Here is a 19,922-nt window from a genome sequence, read left to right as displayed (position 1 = left end):
ATACTTAACATGATAAGGGCATCTATAAAAGTAAGTCCAGAGCTAACATCATAATTAATGGTGAAAGACCCTTTCCCCTAGCATCAGGAACAACACTGCAATGCTTGTCTCACCACTTGTATTAAAAATTATAGTGTATATTCTGGACAGAATAATTAGGCAAGAAAAAGAAACAAAAAGCATCCAGATTAGAAAGGAAGAAGTAAAATTACCTCTTTTGGAAGATGACATGAACTTGTATACAAAAAAAATCCTAAAATCTCCATTAAAAAACTATTAGAACTAATTAAAAAAGTTCAATGGGGATATAAGCTCAATATGCAAAAACCAACTGTATTTCAGTACATCAGCAATGAAAAATCTGAAAGTGAAATTAAGAACACAATTCAACTTACAATCACATCAAAAAGAATAAAATACTTAGGAATAAATTTAACAAAAGAAGTGTAAGATTTGTACATGTACATAAAACATGGTTTTAAAAAATTAAAGGCCTGAATCAAAAGAAGGACCCATGTACATAGAACAGAAAACTTAGTATCTTTAAGATGGCAATACTCCCCAACTTGGAGAGTATGGGATTGGGGAGTATGGGATTGGGGAATATTTGATATGGGATTCAATACAATCCCATATCAAATCCTCACTGCTGTTTTTTTTGCAGAATTTGATAAACTAATTTTACAATTCATATAGAACTACAAGAAATTAAGAACAGTCAAGACATTAGTGTTGTGTAAAGTTCTAGGAAGCTTTTCTCACAGGCCAGAAAGGGGCTGGGTAGATGGCAGTTTTAAACTTTCAGCTTCCTTAGCATCCTCTCACATGAGGACCCCGACTGAGACAGATACTAGGAGTTGGACAGGGGCGGGGGGGAAGGGGGGTGTCATCTCATTGTCTCTGGGGATCCCCACGCCCCTAGCCCCTGTTTCTCTTTTCTCAATATTGATTAAAGGTGAGCTTTCAAAGGCTGCCAAACCACGAGTTACGCTTTAGCCCAGGCCATTGTGCCTTCTGATGTTTATGGATTCATGGAAGTAGAAGCTAAGAGCAGTGTGGACGGGCTAGTGGGTAGCAGAGAACATCAGGGAAGATAAATGTTTGCTTCGTTAGGGTCCCTGAAATGGCCCAGGCCTGGTGGGTACCAATTAAACTTTGCAAGGCCTAGAAGTCCTAGGCTATCTATCTAATGCTTCATGCTGTATCACACAAGCCCCTTTGCCAGGGTGGGCCCAGATGCCTTTGAGCTAGACCACATGTGGACAGTCTGGTCCTTGCTGACTGGCAGGACAACTCCTAAGAAATGTCCTAGTGCAAAGTCAGAAGTCAGCAGATGATGTTGAGTTTCTGTCCCTGAAAAACTACGAGTGGGGTTTAAGGAAAAACTGGGGCTTCTTTTTTAAATTAAAACAAAACAAACAACAACAACAAAAGAATAGTCAAAACAATCTTTCAAATAAAAAAACAAAATTGGAGGGCTCACACTTCTAGGTTTTATAACTTACTACAAATTACAGTAATCAAGACAGTGTGACATGGACATACAGCTAAGGACAGATATATAGATCAATGCAGTAGAAATGTCCAGAAATGTCAACCCATCAGGGTTCTCACGGAAAGAATACTGGAGTAGTTTGTCATGACAAAGGTCTGTATAGTCAAAGCTAGAGTTTTTCTAGTAGTCATGTACGGATTTGAGATTGGACCATAAAGAATTCTGAGCAGCAAACAACTGATGCTTTCAAACTATGGTGCTAGAGAAGATTCTTGACAGTCCTCTGGACAGAGGGAGATCAAACCTGGAAATCAACCCCGAATATTCACTGGAAGGACTGATGCTGAAGCTGAAGCTCCAATACTTTGGCCACCTGATGCAGAGAGGGCGACTCATTGGAAAAGACCCTGATGCTGGGAAAGATTGAAGGCAACAGGAGAAGGGGGCAGCAGAGGATGAGATGGACGTGATTGATTCAACGGACATGAATTTGAGCAAACTCTGGGAGATAGTGAAGGACAAGGGAACCTGGTGTGCTACAGTCTATGGGGTAACAAAGTGTTGAACATGACTTAGTGACTAAACAAGTTTTTTCCAAAAATGGTGATGGATCAACTGGACATCCAATGCAAGAGAATATCTGAGTCAGAAATCTCAGTCAATCCAGAAAATTAACTCTGTTCTAAGCTAACACAAATACTATCCAGGAAATCAGGGAAATTCTTAATCCACCTAAAGATCACCAAATGTACAAAATCAACTACAAATGTCCCCAGTTTCTTGAATTTCTGCCAGACCCAAGGAAAACTGACCACAACACAAAGATCTCCATCATGTGTGTTAACACCTATAACTTGAGTAAAGGGGTCAGGGATTTGAGACCAGGGCTTTTGTCCTAATGCAAAGAGAAAACCTAATTGTCCATAGGATTTTACAAATAAGATCACAGGGGAAAAAACCACAAAGGGATTGTAAAATTAAATAGAAAATGAGTGATACAGACAGTAAGTATTTTGAGAACTCAAAAGGAAACGGGCCAGTATGAGATGAAGAAGTTAACAGCAGTCTTCCTGAAGAAGGTATAACACAAAAGCAAAGACTGGTCAGAAAATTCCACTTGGTGGATATACTGGAAGCAACATGTAGGCAGCCATAAAGTGTCAGAGTCACAGAAGACACATTTAGGGAATACAGTTGGCTGGAGCCAAAGAGACAGACCGCTCCATGTCACTCATCAGAATCTGGACTTGACTGGGAAAATGACGAGAGGCTCTTCAAGCTTTCTGTAGAAACAAAGGTCAAGTATATTGATCAAGGAAACATTAACTGATATTCACATATTATTTTAAAAGGAAGAGGAGGAAACTGAAATGAGAGAGACCAAACGGAAGGCCTTTTGACAACATAGGTCTGAAATGATTCCAACAGGGGAAAGGAAGAAGAAAGAGAAGGAAAGGACCATAACTTCCAAACTTGGGAGACAAATAAAACCATTACTAAGAAAAAGCACTTTCTAAGATGAAGGGAAGAAAGTGGGTAATTAGGTGTAACGAGTCTGAATAAGGCCTTCCAAGTAAATAGTGTACCTAAATCATTTCACAACTTAATCCTGGGAAAGAAATCCAATTTAGGACAGACTATGGTTTAGAACAGATAAAGACTGAGTTTTTACCCTAGATTATTTCTTTTTCTCTTTTCTTTTTTTTTTTTTTTTGAGCAGAGAAAGGGTTTAATGCAGGGTCAAGCAAGGAGAACAGGTGGCTTGTGCTCAAAAACCTGAACCCATATATTAAAAAATATAAAAACCTAAGTCAGAAACCTCTATGACACTGAACAGAGAAACTGTACAAGTAACACAAGTAAATTACCACAGTGTGTGTGTGTGTGTGTGTGTGTTAGTTGCTCAGTCATGTCTGACTGTTTGTGACCCCATGGTTGCATTCCTTCTCCAGGATTACCACCGTATTTCAAGGTTTTTTTTTTAACTCTACATAACCTCCTTGCCAATTACATATATCTTTCAAATATGTGAGAAAGGAATTGAAATGTGAGAAAACTTTAAATTTAAATTTATGGGTGCTTCAGTAATTCCCCAATATACATATAACATATAACAGTACATACACAATCTCAACAATCTTTAAAATGAATAAGCTCTATAAAATTAGGGTTTTCCAGGTGGCTCAGTGGTAAAGAATCCGCCTACCAATGCAGGAGACGTGGCTTCGATCCCTGGGTTGGGAAGATCCCCCAACTCCAGTATTCTTGCCCAGAGAATTCCATGGACAAAGGAGCCTGGGGGACTACAGCTCCTAGGGAGTCACAAAGAGTAGGACATAACAGCACAGATGCGCGTGCACACTACAAACTTAATTTGAATATAATACTGAATATAGTATAAAAATATAAATACAAATATAATGCAGGAGACACAGGAGGAGAGGATTCAACCCCAGGGTTGGGAAGATCTGCTGGAGGAGGAAATGGGAACCCACTGCAGAATTCTTGCCTGGAAAATTTCATGGACAGAGGAGCCTGGTGGGCTACAGTCCATGGGATTATAAAGAGTTGGACATGACTGAGAGACTGAGCAAGGATACAAAGTTAGAAATCCCAAAGTTAACAAAACCAAATTATTCTAAAAATGACTCTTGCCTGATGGCTTAAATTTGATATCTTAAAAATACATAAGAAAAAACAATATAAGCAATTTTTTTCAAAAATATTTCTCCTACTTCAAAATACATTTATAATGTCAAAAGTGTGTCTACTAAACCTCTGCTTCTGACCCTGAAGCCATAATAGGGATCATATGTGTCCTCCTAACTAGGAAAATCAGACAAAACATATGAAATACACAGACTCCATTCAATAGCTGGCACAGGATTATAATCCTGAGAAAAAGACACAAATCAGGTGCCTCCAATTAATCCCTAGAGATACTCTTCAGGCCACAGAAGAAAGAAGAGGAACCCAAAAAAGAACCAAAATTCTTCCAAAGTTGAGGAGACAAAGTTAGAGGTTCATGGAGGCCAGTAAAGTCTGACTATGCAGTACCAGATGCAAAAAGGAGAGAGACCCAGAGAGAACGCCAGACGCCCAGAGGGCCCTGACCGTCCAGGCGCACTAGCCTACAGAGCCCGAGAGGGCTGCCAAGGCCAACGCAAGAACCTCAGAAAAGAGGAAGCCACACAGTTCCCGGCACTCACAGAGGGGAGAGTAAGTCAGCTCCCACCAGCCCGAGTGAGGACACCAGGAAAAGTCTCAGAAGGTAACGGCAAGAGTTGGGCCAAATGAGCCCTAGAAAGGAGGCAACTCTAGACTTGCACTAGCAAGGTTTTAACAATGCCACAGAAGGATCAAAACAATCTAAACTAACACCAGTGTCCCAGAACAAAGTCCTACAATATTTGAAGAAATACTACAATATCCAACTTCCAAAGATGTAAAACTCACCGTGTTTAAAAAAAAACAAAGATGACCAGCATGCAAATAAGCATAAAACTATGGCTCATAACCAGAAGAAGTTATCAAAACAATAAAAACAGACCTAGAGATGACAGTTGATAGAATTAGCAAACAATTCTAATGTTAACTAACAATGTTAAACTGTATGTTCAAGCAGATATAGGAAAACAAGAAGAAAGGGAAAAAAGGAAGCCATAAAAAAATAAACATCTAGAGATGAAAAATATAATAATCAAAGGTAAAAACTCTGATGCAAAGAAAGATTTTCACATTAGGTATAAAGGAAATCTGAATAAAGTATGGACTTTAGTTAAACATAACGCGTCAATATAGGTTCATTAATTGTTAAAAATGTATCATACTAATGTAGATGCTAATCAGGTATTGGGTATACTGAAATTCTCTGAACTATTTTCTCAGGTTTTCTGTAAATCTAAAACTGTTCTAAAATTAAAGATTTATTTTAAAAATATCAAGCCACAGTCTGGGAGAAAAATTTTATAAAACATAAAGGTAACAGACTTGTATCCAGTACATAAAAAAATCATACAACACAGTAAAACAATCCAAAATTTTTAATGGGCAAACAGTTTCATGTACAGATTGCAAATAATACATTAAAAGATGCATAAGAGCATTAGTCATTAAGGAATGCAAACTAAAACCACAAAATACCACTAAAATGGTTAAATTTAAAAGGCCAACAATAGTGAGTTTTGGCAAGAATGTAGAGCAACTGTAACCCTCATACACTGCTAGTGAGAATAAAAATAGCAAAGAGTTTGGCAGTTTCTTTAAAGTTAAGCATACATTTACCACAGATCCAGCAATTCTACTCGTAACTATTTATCCAAGAAAAATGAAAGCATATGTCCACATAAAGACTTAAATGAAAATGTTCATATCAGCTTTAATCAGAACAGCCAAACACAGGACAATACAAATGCTCATCAACTGGGAAAGGGATAAACAAATTGTGATATACCAATACAATGAAATTCTGTTCAGCAACAAAAGGAACAAATTTCTAATACAGCCAACAATATGGAGGAATCGCAAAAGCATTATACTAAGCGAAAGAAGCCACTCACAAAGGCCACCTAATGTATGATTCTATGTATACCAAATCCTAGCAAAGGCCAAACTGGGATTAAAAGGAGAGACAGTAATTGTCAGGGGCCACTGAGAGGAGGGGAATCCACTGCAGATAGACGTTATGAGAAAACTTTGCAGGCAATGAAGATGTTTTATGTCAAGACTGCATTGGTAGTTACATTGGTAGCTACTTTTGTCAAAACTCATCAAACTGTACACTTAAAAAATTGGTGAGTTTTGTTGTATGCAAATTACAATGAAATTGACAAAAACGTGTACCTATCATTCAGTATAAACTGATCACCACATATACTAACCTTCCCCTTATAATGTACATAGGCTTTCTACATGGTCATTTGTTGTTGATTTTCTGAGCTGAATCACTTTATACAACTAGCAATCATATCCAGTGAGTAACTAGAGAACCTTTTTTAAAATCCTGTTATTCCCCTATTGAAAAACCTACAATGTCCTGTCACACTTGAGAATAAAATCTGAAGTCTCACTTTCCAAGACTTACCAGGGCCTGCATGACCCAGGCTCTGCCCCTCTTCTCTCCCTGTGCACCACACAACCGCAAGACCTCCTTGCACCTCCCGGAGCACAGGAGGAGCACTCACACCTGCAGGCTTTTCCATTTTGAAATGCTGAGCTTAGTGAGGAAAAAACCCTGATGCTGGGAGGGACTGGGGGCAGGAGGAGAAGGGGATGACAGAGGATGAGATGGCTGGATGGCATCACCGACTCCATGGACATGAGTTTGGGTAAACTCCGGGAATTGGGGATGGACAGGGAGGCCTGGCGTGCTGTGATTCATGGCGTCGCAAAGAGTCGGACACGACTGAGCAACTGAACTGAACTGAACTGATAGCAAGGGAAGAATCAACAAATAAAGACTGCATACGTGTGTGTACAGAAACATATGTGTGTACCATTTGTACGCATGTATAAATAGCTGATACCCCACGTGATAAGTACCAGAAAGAAGAATAAAATGGGGTGGGGTACTTTCCCTTCAAACCCAAGACTCCATTCCCCAAACTCTCTACATGGCTTTCTCCCCTATTTTGTTTACATGACATCTTCTGGGCAAGTGAAGTCGCTCAGTCGTGTCCAACTCTTTGCAACCCCATGGACCGTAGCCTATCAGGCTCCTCAGTCCATGGAATTTTCCAGGCGAGTGTACTGGAGTGGGTTGCTATTTCCTTCTCTAGGGAATCTTTCCGACCCAGGGATTGAACCCAGGTCTCCCACATTGCAGGCAGATGCTTTACTGTCTGAGCCACCAGGGAAGCCCATGCAAATCTGGGCAGGTAAGTCCCTGCAAATCTGATTTAGCATTTCCCTGACCTGACCTAACAATTTTTTCTCTGATTTTTCTTTATGGTACTTTTTACTTGTTGACATTATACATAATTGTCTAATTCTCCCCATAGAATGGAAGCCCCATAAATACAATAGTTTGTCTTTTTAGGTATTTTATCCCAATGTCAAAAGTAATACTTGGCACACAGTAGGTACTCAATAAATATTTGCAGAATGAATAGGAGTTAATTACAAACATAAATAAATAGAATAACTCATCACTGTGAACTATAATCCCTAAGGAAGCTGATACTCATTTTTGCAGGTTACTCTATAGAGAAATGCCAGAAAAAAATGTCATAGAGTGTTAAGAATCCATCCTTTTCACAGTTTAAACAAGAGAAGTGAAATAACTTTAGGAAATAGAATTTCACCTCCTAAAAGATAACATTTAAAAGCAAAATATTTTTCAAACTTACTTCTAACTTTCAAAGGAGACAAAGCTATAAAAAGCAAGATCCCTTTGACTGCTTAACCCAGCAGAGAGAGGACGAGAAGGCCAAGAGGCAAGTCAGGAGCTACACCCCACCATGACATGGAAACCCTGTCTGAGTAATGAAATTTGGAAACACCAAGCCAAGGCAAAGATCTGCAAAGCATTACTCTTTCACTATAAACCACAACCTGTATTACCCATTTAATGTCCTTTGCTGAAAGCATAAAATAAGAACTGTTTGCAGGACTATGGGGTACACTCAACCTCTGGGGATCTATTATAAGACCTCTATTAACAGTTCTCACAGATGCAAACAATTTAGTTTTCAAATGCTGTACAAAAACTAGACTGGAACATTATAAAATAATTTTTATATAAAATGATTTATGTTTGTCCAATTTCCAATCTTCCTTTAAGGAGAACTTAGACATTTACAGGAAATTACTAATATGTTAGTATTCATACCCTGTAATCCAAGGGCAAATTCAACAGCAGAATGAAACTATGTGATAATACACTGTCTTATTCAAAATTAAGTTATGCTAAGACATCAAAATCATTTTTATGACAACCTTCATTAGTAAGCAGGTAGCAGCATTATTAGTCTAACGCTGACGAGAAACAGAAAAAAGATGAAACAGCTTCTTAAACAAACTATTTCTTGAAACTTTTAAAAACAGAATAGTAAAAACAGGATGTATACTGTGTTGTTATAGTGGTTTTCAAACTAACACTTGTAAAATTTGTACAATAAGCCTACCCTACCTGACACTATCCTAAAAATTACAAATTCCTTGGTATTTCATCATCAATTCTCATTATTTACAGAATGAATGGAAGCCAATGAAAAATGTATTACAAAAAAATCATTTGGGGATATTTTTATTAAGCAGCCAATTAAGCTCAAATTTTCAAGACTGATTTGTTGAAAGATTTCCAATTTGGATTCCTCTGTGGTAGTACAGGCTAAGATTCATTCATTCATCCAACAAATATTTATTGTTCCTTTATGTGCCAGGCAAATCTTGCTGTAAAGAGTCAGCTCTGTTATATAGTTCAGGCTTTGCAGGCCACACAGACAACTCTACGACTACTCAACTCTGCCTCTAGAGCATGAAAAGCAGCCAGAGAAAATACACAAACGAATGAACTTGGCTGTGTTCCAGTAAAACTTCATTATAAACACTGAAATTTGAATTTCATATAATTTTCTGGTGTCAGGAAATATTATTCTTCTTCTGACTTCATTTCAACCATTTAAAAAAAAAAAAACATTCTCAGTTTTCAGACCATTCAAAAACAGGCAACAGTCCAGATTTGGCTTTCAGGTCATGGTTTATTAATGCTTGACCTAACCCACGGTGATATGGCAGTGAGCGTAACAGAAAAATTTCCTTGCCCAGATGGAAGCTCATTCTAGCTGAGACAGACTACAAGAAACTAAATAAATTAGATGGCATATGAGCAGTAAACATAATGAAAAACAAACAGGACAGGAGATAGGAAATAGTTGGTGGAGTAATTACAATTTATTTTTCAAGTGTTCATTTTGATGTAATTTCAGACTGACAAATAGGCAATAGCAGTACAGCATAAATAATATATGAAAAACTCCTATAATTGTCAACAATATTAACCAAAAAAAACCAAATTATAAAATGTGCAAAGGACTTAAATAGACTTCAATAGACATGTATACGAAGATATACAAATGGTCGGCAAGCACAGAAAAAGATAGTCAACATCATTATTCATAGAGAAAAAAATCATAATCACAATGAGGTACCACTTTGTACCCATGAGGTTCGTTATAATCACAAAAACAAAAACTACGGTACATTGCTGTGGGCAGTGTAAAATGGTTCCGCTGTCATGGAAACAGTTTGGTGATTTCACAAAAAGCTAAATACAGAATTGCCGTATGACTCGATAACTTGACAAATACGCACTTGTATGGGAATGCTCACAGTAACACTGTTCACTATTCATAGCCAACACCTTTTACAGCAAAAGAGCGGAAACCAATCAAATGTCCATCGGTGGATGAATGGATAAACAAATCGTGGTATACACATGAATAGTGCTGAATAATACTGCACAAAGATGAATGACACACTGATATGATCCAGGCCATAATGTGGAAGAATCTTGAAAACACGCTAAGTGAAAGAAGATCCAAAAAGTCCCATATTGTATGATTCCATTTACATGAAATATCCAGAACAGGTAAATCCAGAGAGTTAATGAAGATTGGTGGTTGCCAGAGGATGGGGAGGAGGGAATACAGAGTAACTGTTTAACCGGTACAAGATTCCCTTTGGGGAGAGAAAACTATTTCAAAACAAGACAGACGTGGTGGTAGCACAATATTATGAATGTTTTAATGCCACTGCATTATTTACTTTAAAATGACTAATTTTGTGTTCTATGAATTTCACCTCAATTAAACAAAAAAAGCGGACACAAAAGGATACATACTGCATGATTCCATTTCAGAAAAGGTTTTACCCCAGAGTTCTCCATGAGACAGCAGACAGAAAACCACAATCACAAAAAACTAACCAATCTAATCACATGGACCACAGCCTTCTTTAACTCAATGAAACTGTGAGCCATGCCATGTAGGGCCACCCAAGATGGACGGGTCATGGTGGAGAGTTCTGACAAAATGTGGTCCACTGGAGAGGGAATGGCAAACCACTTCAGTATTCTTGCCTTGAGAACCCCATGAACAACATGAAAAGGCAAAAAGAGAGGACACTGAAAGATAAACTCCCCAGGTCACTAGGTGCCCAATATGCTACTGGAGATCAGTGGAGAAATAACTCCAGAAAGAATGAAGAGATGGAGCCAAAGCAAAAACACCCTCCATTGCAGATATGACTGGTGATGGAAGCAAGGTCCAATGCTATATAGAGCAATATTGCATAGGAACCTGGAATGTTAGGTCCATGAACCAAGGCAAAGTAGAAGTGGTCAAACAGGAGTTGACAAGAGTGAATATTGACATTTTAGGAATCAGCAAACTAAAATGGACTGGAATGGGTGAATTTAATGCAGATGACCATTTTATTTACTACTGTGGGCAAGAATCCCTTGAAAGAAATGGAGTAGCCATCATGGTCAACAAAAGAGTCTGAAATGCAGTACTTGGATGCAATCTCAAAAATGACAGAATGATCTCTGTTTGTTTCCACGGCGAACCATTCAATATCATGGTAATCCAAGTATATGCCCCAACTGGTAATGCTGAGGAAGCCAAAGCTGAATGGTTCTATGAAGACCCACAAGACCTTCTAGAACTAACACCCAAACAAGATGTCCTTTTCATTATAGGAGATTGGAATGCAAAAGCAGGAAGTCAAGAAACACCTGGAGTAACAGGCAAATTTAGCCTTGGAGTACAGAATGAAGCAGGGCGAAAGCTAATAGAGGTTTTTCAAGAGAATGCACTGGTCATAGCAAACACCCTCTTCCAACAACACAAGAGAAGACCCTACACATGGACATCACCAGATGGTCAATACCAAAATCACACTGATTATATTCTTTGCAGCCAAAGATGGAGAAGCTCTATACAGTCAGCAAAAACAAGACCTGGAGCTGACTGTGGCTCAGATCACGAACTCCTTATTGCCAAATTCAGATTTAAACTGAAGAAAGTAGGGAAATCCACCAGACCATTCTGATATGACCTAAACCAAATCCCTTAAGATTATAAAGTGGAAATGAGAAATAGATTGAAGGGATTAGATCTGATAGACAGAGTGCCTGATGAACTATGGACGGAGGTTCATGACCCTGTAATAGGACACAGGGATCAAGATCATCCCGAAGAAAAAGAAATGCAAAAAAGCAAAAGGGCTGTCTGAGGAGGCCTTACAAATATCTGTGAAAAGAAGAGAAATGAAGCACATAGGAGAAAAAGAAAGATATAAACATCTGAATGCAGAGTTCCAAAGAATAGCAAGGAGAGATAAGAAAGCCTCCCTCAGTGACCAATGCAAAGAAATAGAGGAAAACAATACAAAGGCAAAGACTAGAGAAATCTTCAAGAAAATCAGAGATACCAAAGGAAATCATGCAAAGATGGGCTCAATAAAGGACAGAAATGGTATGGACCTAACAGAAGCAGAAGAAGAAGAGGTGGCAAGAATACACAGAAGAACTGTACAAAAAAGATCTTCACAACCCAGATAATCATGATGGTGTGATCACTCACTTAGAGCCAGACATCCTGGAATGTGAAGTCAAGTGCACCTTAGGAAGCATCACTATGAACAAAGCTACTGGAGGTGATGGAATTCCAGTTGCTGCAAAGTCATGTCCAACTATGTGCAACCCCATAGAGAGCAGCCCACCAGGCTCCTCTGTCCCCGGGATTCTCCAGGCAAGAATACTGGAGTGGGTTGCCATTTCCTTCTCCCAGGAATTCCAGTTGAGCTATTTCAAATCCTGAAAGATGATGCTGTGAAAGTGCTGCACTCAATATCCAGGCAAATTTGGAAAACTCAGCAGTGGCCACAGGACAGAAAAAGATCAGTTTTCATTCCAGTCCAAAAGAAAGGCAATGCCAAAGAATGCTCCAACTACCACACAATTGCACTCATCTCACACGCTAGTAAAGTAATGCTCAAAATTCTTCAAGCCAGGCTTAAACTGTACATGAATCATGAACTTCCAGATGTTCAAGATGGTTTTAGAAAAGGCAGAGGAACCAGAGATCAAATTGCCAACATCCGCTGGATCATCGAAAAAGCAAGAGAGTTCCAGAAAAACATCTATTTCTGCTTTATTGACTATACCAAAGCCTTTGAGTGTGTGGATCACAATAAACTGTGGAAAACTCTTCAAGAGATGGGAATACCAGACCACCTGACCTGCCTCCTGAGAAATCTGTATGCAGGTCAAGAAGCAACAGTTAGAACTGGACATGGAACAGACTGGTTCCAAATAGGGAAAGGAGTCCGTCAAGGCTGTATATTGTCACCCTGTTTATTTAACTTCTATGCAGAGTACATCATGAGAAACACGCGGCTGGAAGAAGTACAAGCTGGAATCAAGATTGCCAGAAGAAATATCAATAACCTCAGATATGCAGATGACACCACCTTTATGGCAGAAAGTGAAGAACTAAAGAGCCTCTTGATGACAGTGAAAGAGGAGAGTGAAAAAGTTGGCTTAAAGCTCAACATTCAGAAAACAAAGATCATGGCATCTGGTCCCATCACTTCATGGCAAATAGATGAGGAAACAGTGGAAAGAATGGCAGACTTTATTTTGGGGGAGCTCCAAAATCACTGCAGATGGTGACTGCAGCCATGAAATTAAGAGACGCTTACTCCTTGGAAGGAAAGTTATGACCAACCTAGATAGCATAGTAAAAAGCAGAGACATTACTTTGCCAACAAAGGTCCATCTAGTCAAGGCTATGGTTTTTCCAGTGGTCATGTATGGATGTGAGTTGGACTGTGAAGAAAGCTGAGCACCGAAGAATAGATGCTTTTGAACTGTGTTGTTGGAGAAGACTCTTGAGAGTCCCTTGGACTGCAAGGAGATCCAACCAGTCCAACCTAAAGGAGATCAGTCCTGAGTGTTCACTGGAAAGACTGATGCTGAAGCTGAAACTCCAGTACTTTGGCCGCCTCATGCGAAGAGCTGACTCATTTGAAAAGACCCTGATGCTAGGAGGGATTGGGGGCAGGTGGAGAAGCGGACGACAGAGGATGAGATGGCTGGATGGCATCACCGACTCGATGGACATGGGTTTGGGTAGACTCCGGGAGTTGGTGATGGACAGGGAAGCCTGGCGTGCTGCGATGCATGGGGTCTCAAAGAGTCGGACACGACTGAGCGACTGAACTGACTGGAAAGGGCAGAAGGGGCTTTCTGAAGGGCTGCAAATGTTTCTTGATCTGGGTGCTGGTTCCCTCTGAAAATTCAAGGAGCTGCTTCTGTACCATAAATATGTATGCTTTTCTATATGTATACTACACTGCAATGTCTTAAAATAAAAGATTAAGAGCAGCTTTTCTAGAAGCAGTCATCACTGTGGGTGGGTCTCCAAGGGCTCTCTCCATGTTGTTTCTTACAGCTGCATGTGAACCTTCAATTATTCCAAGATTAATTTTTTTGTTTAACTCAGAGAAATGAACATTTCCAGAGTCCTGTCCCCAAAGATTCTAATTTAGGTCATGTAAGGTGAAAGGAGAAACTGTTCTGTTTTTTTTAACAAGCTCCCTCAAGTGAATCCGATCCAGTCAGAGCATGGCCCTCACCTTGAGAAACTCTAACCTGGATGAACCGTTTATCTTCACTTTCTCCTCGAACCCCACGTTGAAGAGGTTTGTAAAGGTATCTATGAGCAACAGAACAGAGAACGTGGAGAGAAAGAAAGTAAAACTGAATCATGAGAAGCTACAAGAGGTAGCCACTCTGGGAAGCGGGATTCAACCTCACCTGGAGAGAAATGAAATGAATCAGGAAAAGATTAATAAAATGTGACAGAGTCCCTGATAAAAAGGATGTACAAAGGCTTCTGGGTACTCACCACAGATGCAACCACAAATATTATGCACAAACCAGTGATTTATCTTAGTGTTCTTTCCATCCAGAAGTAGTGGAATCAAGATTGGAAGCTAACTATCCTTTAGGTTCAGAAATGGGTGCAATATGCTTGCACTTATGGTCACTTCTGGTACGTTCTTCACTACAAACACTGAAAATAATATTTTACTTCAGGGACTAGAAATAAATGAAGGATTCAGCCAGGTCAGCTCTCGCTCAAACTCTTTGGAGTGATGTATTAATACTTTGGTTCTGGTTCAAACTGCTTCTATGGGAAATTTTTTGAAAAGTCTTTAGCTTGAAGTTCATTTCAAAGTAATAAGTTAATACCTTAGTCCAATTCCAATTTTAAAAACTCAAATCAAAACTCCTACCACTCTTATTGTTGGTAGAAATCCCTGTGGTAACAATTTGCAACCTGGAGCAAAAAACTTAGGCCAATTAAATCATCAGTTCATTCCCTCAGGCCTTCCAACAAGACAAAAGTTGGCGTATCTGTCCAGGCCTTATTTTCAGCTGTACCTTGAGCTGAAATATAGTCTAGTTACACAGCTTCCTATCCTGAAAAAGGGGCAGCTGTCACTCTGCTTTGGCAGACTGCAACCCTGAAAGAATACATGTGACCAGATCTCATTTTTCTTTCAAAAGAAATCAGAAATCCAGATTTTTATGAGTCTCCTGATTTTAAATGTTTCCAACAAATTCCAGTTTTTAAGAACTAGTCTATGGGCCAATCAACATACATCTGTAAACCGTCTCTTCTGGACCCTAACTTTGTAAAGGTTAATAAAGCTTCATACTTCTCCAGATGCAAATTCAAAGTCTTCAGTTTTCCCCACAATAGAGATTTCAGGCAAAGCAGCTCTTTGACACAAATGCCAGTCCCAGCAACAAATCATGACTTCATTGGATATTGAAAATACTGAATATGTGTACTTCTTGCTACTTACAAATGATAAACACAGTAGTTGTTCTGTCGCTCAGTCGCATCCAACTCTTTGCGACCCCATGGACTGCAGCACGCCAGGCTTCCCTGTCCTTCACCACCTCCTAGTTTGTGCTCAAACTCATGTCCATTGAATCCATGAAATACAGAAGTAGGCTATTTAATCTGTGCTGCAGACTAACTACCCTGCATCAAAGCACTTTACTAAGAGCTAGGTTAGAAGTCAGAAATGCCACATATCTTCTGATTGTGATAATTAGAATCTGTAATGCTTTTTTGCATCTCCAAAATGAGACATAAGCTTTCTACTCAGAATCCACAAGAATGATGAGATATCATAATATTTTTCTCAAGACTATCTTGATCACCATTAGTATAGACAACTTCATCTACAACTTTACACAATGGTGAATTGTCATTGCCAACATGATGAAAGAAAACATGGTATTCTCTTTGGAATTAGCAATTTGGACCAAAACAAACCAAAAAAACTCCAACTGAAAGTATCAGTCATTCAGTCATGTTCGACTCTATGTGACTCCATGAACTGTAGCCCACCAGGCTCCTCGGTTCACGGAATCCCCCAAGTAAGAATACTGGAGCAAGTTGCCATTCCCTTTTCCACGGGATCTTCCCAACACAGGAATCGAACCCAGGTATCCTGCATTGCAGGCAGATTCTTTACCATCTGAGCCACCAGGGAAGCCCCATAGAAATCAACAGACAAAAAAAAAAAAAAAAAAGAAATCAACAGACACATTTGCAAATTCATTTTCAGGTCACTGAAAATAAAACCCAGAAAAATCTATTTTGCTTCATGTGTTGAAAACAAAGAGATTATTCCAGTAATGGTGTGCCTGTTCTGAGAGTTACTCTCTAAAACAGGGTCATATAAGAATATTTTCATCCAAATACCAGCCATAAACAATTAAGACATGATTTACTGAGATACGTGCTATTGTTTATATTTAAGTTTTTGGCCAATTAATACTAAATACATTAATAAAGACTGGAAAGTTTAAGAATTAATGAACTCTAACCATTACGTTTCAGCAGAGTTAGTCGGGAAAACATTTTTACTAGGCCCAAACGAAGTATCTTTCATTCATTAATACAGAACCACAGGGCATACTTAGACATCAGAGGCTCAATTATCTAAAAAGAGTTCCTAGGGAAACAAAAAAACTTTCCATTTTCATTCTGTAACTGGTCCTTTACAACAGAAAGTATTCTTTCCTTTTTGGCATTCCCTCTTTTCTCTCTACCTCAGGACATATTTACAGATGCACTGGCTGCTTTACAGACATGCTAAAAGTCCGTGCTGTGGTTGATCAAAGTTGGAATGCCTGAGGAAATTACTCAACTGAGACAGCCCGGAACTGTATCTAGCCAAAGAGTTACAGTGCTCCACTTCTCACATGTGTTAAAGTAATATTTTAGCCATCCTGGATGTAAGTTAAGAGAACATTTGTTTGCATCACACTCTGTGAACAGTTGAGTCAAATATACTATGCTGAATATCCAGTTTGAGTATCTCTGACAGTTCATTTTTTTAACTGTTCAATTACACACAAAGAAACACATACTTTATATTTTTTTAAAACACTCACTCACAACAGCCTATGTATCAGGAACTAAGACTTTTAAATGATCTTCTTGAGCATCGAAGCTCTTCTAGGAAAGTCAGAATAAATGCATCAAATACATCTTTTGTTCATTTGAGCATTTGTTGACCTGGCACACAATATTCTGTCAAAAATAGAACCAGATTTTTTCTCTAATTTATTATTAAAAGTATCTTAATTAAAAAGCACTGCCCATCTGTATTCACCTTCTTTCCATTATTAATCTGCCTAATTTGCAAATAAAAGGATAGCATAATTAAGCAGAAAAATGACATCACAGCAGTTTATTTTCATGGGTGTTTTAATTGCAAGCCACCGAATTCTGGTACAAAGAGTTACTTGTCAAACATAACACAAATCTCTGAAATAAAATATTGGCTTCAACAGACCTGCACATCTGAAATAGTTTTAAACTTTGTTTTAGTTGGAGTCTTTACGATATCCAGGAAGAGGTTAGCACACCCGGTACCTGAAATTGTCCTTTCCACATGAGCTACAATAGAAAAGACAAATGGAGCTGTTTCTCTGGTAAAGCCAACTTTGGCATCTCCTTATACTTCCCTATAACTTAAACAACAATACCTTTTAACCATGTTGATGATAACGTGAAAATATCGCTCAAAAAGAACCTAACAGACCACAAAATTATAATAATGTAAACCATCCTTCTGTCAAATGTGAAGTGAGGACATGGCAGACTGGAGGGGCGAGGAAGTGCCACTAACTTGTAAGTATGAACTAATAACTATGCTTTTAATTTAAAAGATGTCCAGCCCACTAGAAAATGCTAACATCTGCACACACTTCCAAAAGAGGAAAACAAAATAAGTTCCCCACTTGGAATTTTCTGAGAAGCCTAGTAAGTGCAGCAGTGCTGATACCCAGTGCTATATGCGTGTCATAAACTGTCAGGAAACGTGATTACCATGCAGGATGCTGGGCCCTGAGCGGGAACGACTGCCAGTAAAAAATCCCTGGCAGGCGGAAGGGCCAAAGCACTGCTCTCAACTGGGATGCCTAGGACTCAATTTTAAGCTATTTGCTCCACTACCGTGAGGTGCAATCCTTCATTATTCTAACAGTTAAAGTCTGCTATACACATAAAAATTAGATGGCAGGTATACACCGAGAATGAATGGGAGGAAAAAACAGAAGTAATGCTTTGTTCTGCTTTGTAGCAGGGTTTAGGATATGATCTTGATGAGACTCCTAAAAATTATATAACAAATTTCTTTCTCATGCCTTTCCAGATTCTGAATAAAGTCCCATCTTTGAGAGAGAGATTAAAAACTTAAAATCAAAGGCAGTCTTTCAGACTGACCTTCATGATTATCAGCCTGTGACTTTGCTGAACACAGAAAAACCTTCTTAAGCCTAGCCCTTCATTACCAAAAGCAAAAAACAATAGGTGTTAAATAATAAAATTGATGTCCCCAAATGATACAGATCCAAACACACACACATACCACACACGCACATCACACACACATACAAAATGATTCAATAATTGCAGTACTATAAATGCAAGGGCCAATGAATCTAATATCTCTAGTAATTTAAAGGAAGATATTTTATACTCAACCCAAAAGTCTAAATTGCTGCCCATAACCAGAACACAAATTATCACCAATTCCATCATATTACCAAATGTAGCTTTTAGTAGTTCAAAACTGAATTCTAAAATGTAGTATATTCTTAGACAGTGATAACTCCCAGAGGAAAACAAGGACTTATATATAAAGCTACAAGCTCCTTGACAGTGAAGTCGCTCAGTCGTGTCTGATTCTTTGCGACCCCATAGACTGTAGCCTACCAGGCTCCTCTGTCCATGGGATTTTCCAGGCAATAGCACTGGAGTGGGTTGCCATTTCCTTCTCCAGGGGATCTTCCCAACCCAGGGCTCGAACCCGGGTCTCCCACATTGCAGACAGACGCTTTACCGTCTGAGCCACCAGGGAAGTCCACTAGCTCCTTAGACACTACTAAGTCCGGTCTTGGACTGTATTTTCTACCACATTCAGCCAAGATGAATTCATGTGATAAGGTGCACACAGCTCATCAAGAAATGGCGAGAAAAAGGTGAAACTGTTTCCATGTTCCCATCAGTAAAAAGCTCTATAACACAACAAGCACTGTACTTAAAAGCTTTGACTCAGCCAAAAACTAATACACAGTTTTGATGCTGTATAAAAATTAACCTGGAATGTAATCATTGATTCAGTTTTCTTTTTATTCTGAAAAAATTAAAAGAATAAAAAAAAAAAAATCACTGCTTTTCGTTAATTAAGCAGATACTTTGTGCTAAAGAGCACACTTAATGTCTAGGGTCTTAGAAAAAGAACAGATGCACCTAATGTGTGAACACAAACAGTAAGTTACAAGTTGCCCCTTATTACTAAAGGCAAGAATCAGCATCAATACTCAAAAACAGTGTTTTAGAAAGAATGTAACTTACTTTTACTGTCCCAGGCTAACTGGGCTGTGTCTGGTGCTTCTTTGTCTGCACTTGGCCACCCACAGCCTGTCTTCTAATTAACTCAATGCTCTAGCAGCAGAACAAGCAAACAAGCTGCCTCCCATCTGTGTACAGCTCTTCAGGACACATTTGCCTTGGTCAGAAGGTGGAAATTCTTGGGAGAGGTGATTTTCTCTGCCTCTTCACAAGAAGAACATGGACACTTGGCTGGATGCAACTCCATGAAGTGTAACTGTGTGTGTACACCTCAAAAAATAAAACAAAAAATGCAGAGAAACATAAAGACTCTATAAGCAGATGGAATACACAGAAATACTGAAGCACCCCTGGAAATACTGCTAAACAGACAGCAAAGTAGAGTCTTTGACTGAAATAATCAATGATAACCAAGTTGAAAAAAATAAAGGTACAAACAGCATCTGAAGTCAAAATCCAAATTTCATACAATG

The 19,922-nt window shown here is 38.8% G+C and overlaps 1 protein-coding gene across 6 annotated transcripts in view; it reads right to left on the bottom strand.

The window, feature by feature from the left end:
• Positions 1-19,922, bottom strand: part of TASP1 (taspase 1) — a 317,056-nt gene that overhangs the window by 274,400 nt on the left and 22,734 nt on the right. The window contains exon 5 of one of the 6 annotated variants that reach the window (XM_027560290.1): positions 19,453-19,719. The exons of the other annotated variants lie outside the window; for them this stretch is intronic. The gene's annotated coding sequence lies outside the window, so the exon portion shown is untranslated. The remainder of the gene's footprint in view (positions 1-19,452; positions 19,720-19,922) is intronic. 6 annotated transcript variants of the gene reach the window in all.

This window comes from Bos indicus x Bos taurus, chromosome 13 (genome assembly GCF_003369695.1).
Source record: "Bos indicus x Bos taurus breed Angus x Brahman F1 hybrid chromosome 13, Bos_hybrid_MaternalHap_v2.0, whole genome shotgun sequence".
In the NCBI taxonomy this organism is placed as follows: Eukaryota; Metazoa; Chordata; class Mammalia; order Artiodactyla; family Bovidae; genus Bos; species Bos indicus x Bos taurus.
The sequence above is the reverse complement of the archived record's forward strand: the minus strand, read 5'-3'. Positions and strand labels throughout refer to the sequence as shown.